This window comes from Melanostigma gelatinosum, assembly GCF_949748355.1.
Source record: "Melanostigma gelatinosum genome assembly, chromosome: 9".
Lineage (NCBI taxonomy): Eukaryota > Metazoa > Chordata > Actinopteri > Perciformes > Zoarcidae > Melanostigma > Melanostigma gelatinosum.
The window spans coordinates 9,569,980-9,576,613 of record NC_136642.1 but is presented as its reverse complement, the minus strand read 5'-3'; the positions used below and the strand labels follow the sequence as shown (position 1 = coordinate 9,576,613).

The 6,634-nt window shown below is 44.7% G+C and overlaps 1 protein-coding gene across 3 annotated transcripts in view; it reads left to right on the top strand.

The window, feature by feature from the left end:
• The first annotated feature begins 2,761 nt into the window (after positions 1-2,761).
• Positions 2,762-6,634, top strand: part of ddr1 (discoidin domain receptor tyrosine kinase 1) — a 34,646-nt gene continuing 30,773 nt past the window's right edge. The window contains exon 1 of one of the 3 annotated variants that reach the window (XM_079275183.1): positions 2,762-3,198. The gene's annotated coding sequence lies outside the window, so the exon portion shown is untranslated. Of the gene's footprint in view, positions 3,199-4,742; positions 4,836-6,634 lie in introns of those variants that run through there. The other 2 variants (XM_079275181.1, XM_079275182.1) reach the window with 2 other exon arrangements.

Sequence of the window (6,634 nt, the reverse complement as noted above, 5' to 3'; positions counted from 1 at the left end):
GACAGGCTGTGTGTGTGTTGTTGTAAGATGCCTTTGAGTTGAACACTTCCATTTCTAATTCAGATGTTGGTGTTTTTGCCCATGAGAAAAGTGATAAATTCAGAGTGTGCTTTCCAAATGACAGGCAATAGATCATCTGTCAACCCTTCCGAATAGAATGTTTGGATGAAAATGGTAATTTCTACAGAAAGCAATCACCTTTTTCTGAAAAGTAAAGATTTTTCTTTTAACTTTTAACACACTTTTCTGTCTTTTGAGAACCTCCTTTCTTCTACTTGACAGACTATTGATGTTCCAGGCAAGTCATTTATTTTACCTTCTCTTTATCTTTAGCACTGAGTGCTTTCTTGTCCTTGCTGACTCATAAGTGCAATCAAACTTGAACTTCTCTCTTTCTCCTTTTGTCTCTCTCTCCCTCTCTCTCTCTCTCTCTCTCCCTCTCTCTCTCTCCCTCTCTCCCTCTCAGGGTGAATTCCTAGCAGGATCAGACCTGCTTTTAATGCTTCACTGGTTTTCACTCAAAGTGAGAATGGGTAGAGAGGGAGGAGGGGAAAAAAAAGGTTTAGTGAACAACAAACTACTCTATGGAGGAACTGAGTTGAGTATATTTTGTTAAAAATGAAGAAAAGAAGTATGAAAAAAGAACAGTGCAAAGTGAAAGTGAGATACACAGAGAATAGGAGTTCGGAGGTGCAGGATAGAGAGGAAATCATCGAGAAAAAGGTCATCATTTCTGCAGGGGGATTTACAGTTTCCCAGACAACGAACAAAGCACAGCCAGTTCGACGATGTGCACAACAGAAAAGGCTGAATAATGAAGGAAAAGGCTATGTAGAGACAGAGAGAGCGAGAGAGAGAGAGAACAAGAGCTGAGAATGACTGCACTCATCAACAGTCTTGAAATCAGTGTGTCATGGAAAATCTTTATCATCCCTTTAACTTAATTTTAAGTGCATCCCCCTTTTTATTTGTTTTGCATTTACAAGGTTTAGGGGGAAAAATCGATGCCTGTATGAAACATACTCCAGAGAAACAGAAAACATTAATAAACCATGATCACATCGCGGCTAAACTGAGAAAAAAACCTCTGCTCGCAAGATTAGTTTTTGTGTATAGGAGGAAGGAGGGAGGCTCAGAGAGAGAGAGAGAGAGAGAGAGAGAGAGAGAGAGAGAGAGAGAGAGAGAGAGAGCGAGAGAGAGAGAGCGCGAGCGAGAGAGCGAGAGAGAGAGAGCGAGAGCGAGAGATAGAGCGAGAGAGAGAGAGAGAGAGAGAGCGAGAGAGAGAGAGAGAGACAGGGAGAGAGAGAGAGAGAGAGAGAGGGGAGCGTTTTGGTGCAGAAACAAAAAGAAAAGTCAAATATATAAAAAATTGACTGACAAACAGAAGATATGTTGCATTTGTGTGCATGCAAATGCAGCTGATGCAGATTTTGAATTATATTGTTCTATATCTGATTATGTTTTATTAGATTTACAGATTTAGATTTTTCCCATTTTCATCATAATAATTTATATACGATAAAAAAACATAAAAAGCATTAACACACACACACTCGTGTTAATTATGGAGACAAAAGAAGTCTCTAATTGTAAATACATCAGGAGTGGAAGATGCGTTCAGATAATTAACGAAGTAAAAGTAGCAACACCATACTTTAAAAATCCTAAAAGTATTAAAATAGATGTATTAGCAAAACATGTGCTTAAATTATTAAAAATACAAATACTCATCATGCACATGGCAGCTGTTTTAGTATGTAAAACATAAATGTGAAAACGAACCAGTAACTATAGCTAAAATGAATGTATTGGAGTGAAACGTGAATGTCTCTCATGAATGTACAGTACTTTAGTAAATGTACATTGGTTACTTTCATGCATGACATGAATCGATCGCTTTGCACACACACAGTACATTTATATACACACACAAAAGTAAACATTAGGCAGCGGAAAAAAGTATCCGTGTTCCTCGTGCTTCTTTATTGAAGGTGGAGCTCAGATTGTGTTCAGTTCCCTTTATTGTCCCTCGCTGCTGATTGAGCGCCAGCTAAAGTTCCCCTCCTCTCAGTCAGACAAGTACCAACACATACTGTAACTCCCACACAGAGGTTTTTTTACTGTCTTTGTGAGTCTGACTCGTTCAACGTTTGATGTAATTCAGCATAAACACACACACACACACACACACACACACACACACACACACACACGTAGCTCTTTTAATTCCCGTCTCACTCCTGCTTTGCCTTGGGGTCCCATATCAACAACTCTCCTGGTTCCTGCTCCATTGCTGTGTTTCACTGCAAACCCTTCAATCTGAGTCATTATAGCCCAGGGGCAGTAATGGTATACAGTTACACCAGCAATACTCTGTAATAAAGTTTCCTTTAAAGGTAAATACCAAGGCAGAGGGGTTGTGGGTCCACATTTAACGGCCCAGGCCAGATACCGAGAGCCAGCACAGATAATTCAAGTTTACAAGTTTACATTATCAAGTAATCCGTTTGAAAACAGCAGAGCAACATTGTCTTACATGCAAATGGTGAGCAAGGTGAAAGCACAGTATCACATGTCATATTCCCCAAACCTCAGTGCTGCTGCAACAAAGAAACTCCCTTCGCCCCCAAAAGGCTCCTCGTTGAATTTCATTCTCCAGTGTTGTTGAAGTCACAGCTCCCGCCCACAGGACGATCTGATTGGACGGCGCGCCTGCTGGAATATTCAATCAGACACCTTGCCCGGGGACGTGATTGGACGCAGCCGGTGCAGTTATGCAAATGAGCACCTGGTGGCGCCTGCTGGCCTCAGCTGCGGAGTCCGGACCGAGGCTCAGATTCAGAGAGAGGCCGAGGCGAAGGGACCCTGGAGGCTGACTCGCTTCAGAACTAAAAACTAAAAAGCATTCTCCCTCATTGTCGAAGAGTTTGAAAACAACATATCCTAAACGAGTGTCCAGTGACGGTCAGGCTGCGGGTTTAACATCAGCCGGTGCGCGCAGCAGTTTTTGGATGATTTCTTGTTTTCCGAGTTTTGCCAGAGGTCGTTCACTGCGCGCAACAACTGCCCCGGAGCTGCGTTTGGATTATTCAGCGGGTTTACGTGTTGTTCCCGAAAACACAGCTTCACTTCGTCAAACACAGACTTCGTCTCAAAGTTTGGACCGCTGTCAACGCGCACCTCTCCGTGTTCTTTTAGGTAAGTAGCCTCCCGACAAAACTCCTTCAAACCCTTCGCGCGTTTCTTCTCCGCGCACTTTACTCCATTAAGGACATAATAATGTTGCAGGGGGATATTTCCAGCTGTCTGTCTGTGTGTCTGGCTGTGGCTGTGGCGTCTACAAGTCTCGGCGTGAGGCGGGCACGCACGCCAGCTCTGGACGCTGGCCACGGACTGCTGGGAAAGCGCATATGCGGTGTAACGTTGCGCACATTTGTGCGGCAGATACATTGTGGCATTTGCCTACTGCGTGGCTGAAATAATCCGCCAGTGTAGACCACGATCTACCCTTTAAACTGTGGAACAGCTTGCTATACGTGGGTCCTTGGCAGCAGAGAGAACATTTTATTCAGAGTCCTGATTTGTGCTTTTGAGACTTTTGTTTTCACACATTTATCTTCAAAATAGACTTTTTAATGTATTTTCAGGTCCAGTCTGATGGCCACAGACTTGGTTCAGGTGTCACCAGTCATGCTTTTCTTTGCAGACTGTTGAACTCATTCTTCACTGGCTTCACATTGCACCTGATTCAAACACACGAAAACCACTCAAAAGTATTTCTTCTTGGCATGCAAAGCTTTTAAAACTGCAGCTGCAGCCTCGATGAATGGGGTCAGTTGAAGTGTTTAATGCTCAGACCTCCAGGCATCCAGGTGGTGGTCATCATCACACCCACCATTAACCCCCCGTGACCCCCACAGCACCACAGGTGACCTCCAATAAGGATGCCCGCTCTGGTTTCATTCAACTCTGGTCTGCAAGTGTGGTGGTTCTTCCTTTGGGGAGCGAATCAGTCATCAGAAGCAAACCAAAAATCGTGTGTGTTGATACAGAAAACATTTTCAAACTCTGGAGAGGAGCTGCCAGAGGGTTAGGACTTTGAACTGAACACACATTTTGTGTTTTCCTTTTTTTTTTTGTGAGCCAGAAGAATGGGGCGGTGAGAGTGAATTAAACATGTGGCTCAACAAATGATTCTCATCTCTGTGAACGAGATGGTGCAGGATCGAACTGATCGAGAAAAAGACAGAAACTGCATATTTTCAGCTTCCTGCCTCACTCTGTTTGAAGGAGAGAGAGGTGAGGTTGATTGTGTTACTGTTGCCAGCGTGTTCCTGTGTGTTTGTGCATGCCTGCGTGCTTGCAGACAGGCTGATGGAGGAGTTAACAATGGGCTTTAGTGGGTGTGCTGTGCAGTGCAGCGGGGCAGTCGCCTCTCCCACCACATGAACACTGTAGATGTGGGTAGCTTGTTGGCCGGGGGACTGAGCAGGCAGTCCAGAGGAGGTGTAGCGTTGTTGGAGTGCTGGGAGGAGGACGTGGAGGTGCCTGTGCTATATTTGCCAATAGACAGAGAGGCAATAAAAGGCAATTTTGTCTCTCCCCACCCCTCCCTCTCTTCCTCTGTAGCAGGGGCATAAAGTGAGGAGGAGCCCTCAGTGTGGATACACAGTCCCTCACAGCAAACTGCCGGATCCCTGTCTAATGGGCATCTGGCTGCTAAGTCTCTCACAGCATCCCACGAGAGCCGTTGGCCTGCATAGCTGCTTTTTATCAGCTGTGCAGCCCAGCAGAGGAGACGCAGATTATATCTAATAGCTGGATAGACCAGTTGTGTGAGTATAATACAACTTGGGGGGGTGGGGGGGGTCTTTTATTTTATTGATTTGTGTGTGTTGGCAGGCTTCGGAGAAAAAGACATTAATTGCATAATATGATTTGTGGAGAGGTATGTACAGCGCTATATAATTTGTCTGACAGTGTGTGGGAAATGGCTGTTATTTGTTTTGTTCGGTCCTTAGACTCGGCAACAAAAGTCTTGGAAAGATGTGTTTTTATGTGCAAGATAAGAAATAATTAACGAGTTTTCTTTGCAGTTTTGCATTATTGCTGTTGGTTTGTTTATTACAAAAAACAACACACCAGATGCACGCCTGTGTGTGTGTGTGTGTGTGTGTGTGTGTGTGTGTGTGTGTGTGTGCGCACACACACAGACATAAGAAGCCTTTGGTCTCCACAATGAGAAGCGAACACTGGTTTGTGTAGTCTGGTCGATCATTGACCTCGGCCTGTTGTCCTCCTATCTGCGTCATTGTTTTGGCGGCGGCCATGCTTTGTGACTTTGTCTCTGTTTTCTGCTTGTTGACCTTTCTCAAAAGACTTTTTAGCAGGTGGACGGGAACCCTAAACCCAAAGACGGATCCCGCACAATCAGTGAAGTGCATGTTTGGCACAGTTGCCTGATCTTTATGGCGATGTGGCCGATGTGGCTAGTTAACCAAATAAACGATGATCATGTATTGGGCAGCAACTCGGCTAAAGTCTGTGCTTGTTCGTAATTGGCTCCCGACAGACTGATCGAGGCCCCCCCCCCACCCCTCTCTCAAGTTCCCAGCAAATGTGAACTGAAACCAATTGATGGCAGGACTGAAGTGTCCGCCCTGTTTTCCCTAAACCAATTTCCCCTCAAGTCTAGACAGCTGTGCTTTTCAATTGCATTTGTCGTATGTGTGGTCACATGCAGAGCGAGCTCGACGAGACTGTCGGAGAAACAAACTCGCGCAGTAATGGCTGGTGACACTTCAACGCGAGACCCGGGCTGTTCTTGGTTCTTCATTTCCTCCCAGTGAATCTCCATCACTGAAGTCCTGCCTTCTTTCAGAGCCGGCCTCCATCCCTCCCTGACATCCAGCACACTTTTTGATCCCCTAATTGATCGCTCTCACAATCTGTCTCTCTCTCTCTACATTTAACATGGAGCACATATTCTCCCCCTTCATATCTCCTCGTTCCCTTTGAAGCAGCACTAGATGTTTCATTTATCTTCCTCCCCCTGCTCATCCATCTCTCCCTCAGCCTCCTATCGTCCCGGTGGGTCTCCTCATTGATCTGTTTGCGCTTCCTGTCGAGGGTGCCCTGCGTAGATAACAATGTTGCTGCTTGGATGTAAGCAAACATGGGGTTATATTTTGGCTGCTAGAGTCTTCAAAGAGTCACACTGTCTTATCAAGGAATCTCAGGACGTCGGCTTGATGCCTCATATAAGCTCAGGAACCTGCAGAAATGCCTCTGCATGTAAGTGGAGGTGCTAATATAATATGTGTGTGATATAATTCATTAAGATGAAAAGTACAGAAATGTAGAAGTTGGCAAGCAACACCTCTCTTATGTGCCATTTCTCAACTGTATTACATGTTTTATGACTCATAAATAATAAAGTCCTCTCACTGAAGGAGTTCTCATTGCACTCCTGTTGGACATTTTAAAATGAACCATTGGGTATCGTGTGTTTTTTCTTGATGTGGGTGTGTTTACTGTGTTATGTTGATAGCAGCTACCGAGGTCTGATAATTCTCCCCCTGAAGCATCAAACGGCTTCAAAAAACATTTTCCACATATGCAGCACCTGTACATG